The following is a 4250-nucleotide window of genomic DNA, read 5'->3' on the forward strand; positions in this document are numbered from 1 at the left end:
AAGATACTGTCACTTCATACCTCTGTTTTTGTAAAAGTGGAGTCCTATTCCAAATGGTGCAATAAAAGTAAAACAAAGGGGGTGGGTATATATTCTCTGATAATATTTATGATAGCGCCTATAAGCTTTTTAGGGGGCGTCACTATTGAATTTACACTTATGTGTTGATATTCATTAATTTTATAGTAGTGAACTCGTCCAACAAAATATTATATTTTTGGTACTCCATTCTTATAAACAATTAATGCATCTTTATGCATGTTATACATTGTCCACAAAATTTATGTATTAAGTACACTAGTTTAGGATACTTTCAAATAGAGATCTACCTTTAGTATATCAAATTTATCTCCTCTGTCTTAATATTGACACATTCTATTACTGTGGGTAAATATTCTCCAGTACACTCACTCTTGTCAATCTACAGCCACACCACACTGGATATGCCCAATCTCATCTGATCTTGGAAGCTAAGCAGTGTTGGGCCTGGTTAGTACTTGGATGGTAGACCACCTGGGAATACAAGGTGCTGTGTGCCTCTAAACAACACAGGGGGTGCCAATATTTAGTACAAATTTATACATAGACATCCATTTCACAGTATAATATCATATTATCCTACTTTATACAATACCATATGTATTTCCTCTATATAATCAATGCTTTTTTACTGTCCATAAAAAACATATAGAAATGACATGCGAATAGTACCCCCAAATAGAGACCCATTTTAGTTTATTAAATTAATCTTTTCTGCTTTAGTGTGATTAATATATGATACATTCTATTGTTGTAGTCAAAAATTCTTTAATAATATTTTTATTTTGTCAATGCCTCTAAATAATATAGGGGGCACCATTACCCCCTTTTTACGCATGGATATTCACGTCATAGTACAATACCACTCTACCTTACAATATACGTTATTATAGGTATTCCTTCTATATAATTAATCAGTGCATTTTTATGCATGTTATTTACTGCCCATAAAATACGTATACTAATTTATTATAGATGAGGACATCCCCGATATAGATCCATTGTTTATTTAATTAATCTCCTCAGCTATAGAGTGTCTAATATCTGATATTCTCCTGTATAATCACTCTTGTAAATCTACAGCCACACCACACTAGATATGCCCAATCTCATCTGATCTTGGAAGCTAAGCAGTGTTGGGACTTGTTAGTACTTGGATGGGAGACCACCTGGGAATACAAGGTACTGTGCCCCTCTAAACACCACATGGGTGGCACTATCTAGGGCTTATCTTTTATATTTTTTTATATTTTATTTTTCATTAATTATTTTTTATTTATTTATTTTATAATGCTTATGTTTTTACTTCTTTAATAATATACATAGGTATTACTAAGGTACACATATATATTGCATTTAGTATCTTTAGGCACATTTTCACTAATGTTGAAATGGTAACCTTTCTCCCACATACCTATTGGAGGGACAAGCTGTCAATCACACACTATAACCCACTAGTTCAGTATTCACCGAAATGCATTATGGGTACTCACTCTAATTAGGTGTTTTTTGTCTCTAGTCTTAATATTTTAGGAGCAAAAAGTAATAGGAAGGTTTTTATAAGGTTAGTACTCATTTTCTAGAGCACCACTATTATTAAATTAGTTAATGATAAGACCTTATTTGTGGTTTCCAGGGCATCAATCACAGTAGTCAGTTTTAAATGATGTCACTAATTTCTCCTATATTAAGGTGTAGTCCTGGATCAGTGTTTCATTACTCAGAGACCAGGCTATCACTGCTGATCCACTAAAGGTGAGGTACATTGGTTACTATTATGGTATTGAGATTTAAGTATTGAGCACCATTTGTAATAAGAACAAATTTAACATTTGATTTGTTTATGTGAGACTCTGTATGAAGAGGATAATAATTTGTATCATGTCAGCAAGGATTACAACTTAATAATGTTGTTAAAAATATTGTTAAAATAATGTTGGGAATATAGCCGGAAATGAAAATTGTAACATAACATAGGGTATAAGCAATTTTTACTAATTGTTGCTATTGGGTTGTTTTTTTTTCTTATAAACTGTAAAATCTCAGATTTGTAATACATAATATGATAGTAATTTATAGAGGTCTAAGTATCCATCTGTGGTGCCTAGAGGGGCCATGTGGAGACAAAGACCAATAACTTTGCAATTCGGCTTAAATACCCATTCAGAATGGCCATCTATAAATATCCTGATTAATCCCTTCTAAATATAATAATAATTAAATATAATACATATTTTATACTCGTTTATTCCATGTAAAACTCTTTTGGAATACTCTATTGGTATATTTATTTAATTATTTATTTATTTATCTATCTATCCTTTAATATAAATTACCAGGTTCTCACCTAAGTGAATTCCTGCTACACCTGAGTATCTAGATTTCATTTTCAAGTAGTCAACCCATGAGGTATGTGCTTCAAATTATTGGTTATTAAGTCGATTTTCCTGTTAAACTAGAATCTGTACTGATACATTATATAATATATATTCTTAGGATTGGCGGATGACTCAAATAGAAAGCCCCTCTGATACTGAGGGTTTTTTATATCGCTGTCGGGTATCCATATCCGCTTATTTTTTATAATACTTACCATACAGTTAAGGTATGTCCCATGTAATTATGATTTCTCCGAATATATAGTTGTTTGGTCTTTTTTCCTTCTGTCTTGTTCAATTATGCTTTGTCGTGCATGTCATTGCTCTGTATGCAATATGTCCCTCTTTATGTTTTTTTTATTATAAACAGTTGTTTGTATATTTTAATAAGATGGGTTTCCTATGCTTGTAGATGTACCCCTGATGAAGTCTTATAATAAAACGAAACTCGTTGAATATTCTTCTTCTTCCTTTAAGATGTCACCTCTGAATATATATTGAAGAAAAAGAGGAGACTGTAGAGATTCACCTACTATTGTCCTCGACATCTTAAACGGAAATACACTAAGTGTGGAGCAACTTATTACTCCTTTTACAAATGGACCATGGATAGGGTGCTACTCTGATTATACCTCTACTATTGAAGTTAAGCTACCTTTCTCCCAATTTTTACTCCTCTTTACCTTTTATCCTGCATATTTTGCACCTATTTCTCATGTTTTTATGTACCTTTTAATAATTTTTGGTATATGTGTTTAAATTTTTTTTAGTTTCACCTCTGCTCTTTTATACCAGATTTTATGGATTAGGCTGCATTTTTGAAAATTGTTTATATTTTATGAAATACCCCCCCCCCCCCCTTGTTTTAGTGTGTTGTTTTCTGAAATTAAATTTTATATATTTATAGAACACCTGGTTTTTACACTATTAATTCGACACCTTTGGTCGCTTGCAAATACCTCATCCCCCTGCACCATGTTTTTATGTATATATAATAAATTTCATGATGGGACATGTTGCCACCATGTTTTGACTCTTAAAGGTGTGAATCATAAATGCCTTGGTGTTGACTCAACCCTCAGGCGCCAGCTCACCTATTGTTGTGTCTATATATATATATATATATGTATATATATATATATATATATATAAATAACTGAAGAAGTGTCCGGCACAATCCACAATGTTGCATCTCACCTAGGTGCCTCTCCAGAAATGCAGTATATGGGGTAAATGGGGACTATATAGGGGATGCGATGGATGGCACTCCAGGACTTATGAAAATGCTGAACACATTTCATGCAGTACACAGAGGTGCAGTCAACATTTCAGAGCTGCCACTCCTTTATCAAGACATTTTCAAAAGTCCTGGTGTGCCATCCACCGCATTATATATATATATATATATATATATATATATAAATATATATATATATATATATTGTATTTAATATTGCAGCTCCCTGTCCCTTCCCACCCAGCCCGACTGCCCCCCTCTCTTACCTGGGTGGTCCAGTCTGGGATAGTGTAGGTGCCAGTGACATTGCTGCTAGCTAGGAGGGCGGAGGAGGAGGAAGGTGAGTTAAGAGCGCTGGATGTTACCGCCGCCGCATGCTCCCCAGCTCTGCCCTGCTGCCTCCGGGGCTGCTGCTGTAGTGCCGGGTCCCACTGCCGCTTCATCCCGCCGCATGCTTCCCAGCTCTGTCCATACTGCCTCCGGGGCTGTTGCTGCAGTGCCTGGTCCCGCCGCCGCTTCACCCTGCCTCATGCTCTCAAGCTCTGTCCCTGCTGCCTCTGGGGCTGCTGTAGTGCCAGGTCCCGACGCCGCTTCAC

General features: G+C 35.2%; 2 pseudogenes; both read left to right on the forward strand.

Moving 5' to 3' along the window:
• The first annotated feature begins 419 nt into the window (after positions 1-419).
• On the forward strand, positions 420-538 carry LOC134953367 (5S ribosomal RNA; annotated as a pseudogene).
• Positions 539-1114: 576 nt separating this feature from the next.
• Positions 1115-1233, forward strand: LOC134938205 (5S ribosomal RNA; annotated as a pseudogene).
• Positions 1234-4250: the final 3017 nt, after the last annotated feature.

This window comes from Pseudophryne corroboree, chromosome 1 (genome assembly GCF_028390025.1).
Source record: "Pseudophryne corroboree isolate aPseCor3 chromosome 1, aPseCor3.hap2, whole genome shotgun sequence".
In the NCBI taxonomy this organism is placed as follows: domain Eukaryota; kingdom Metazoa; phylum Chordata; class Amphibia; order Anura; family Myobatrachidae; genus Pseudophryne; species Pseudophryne corroboree.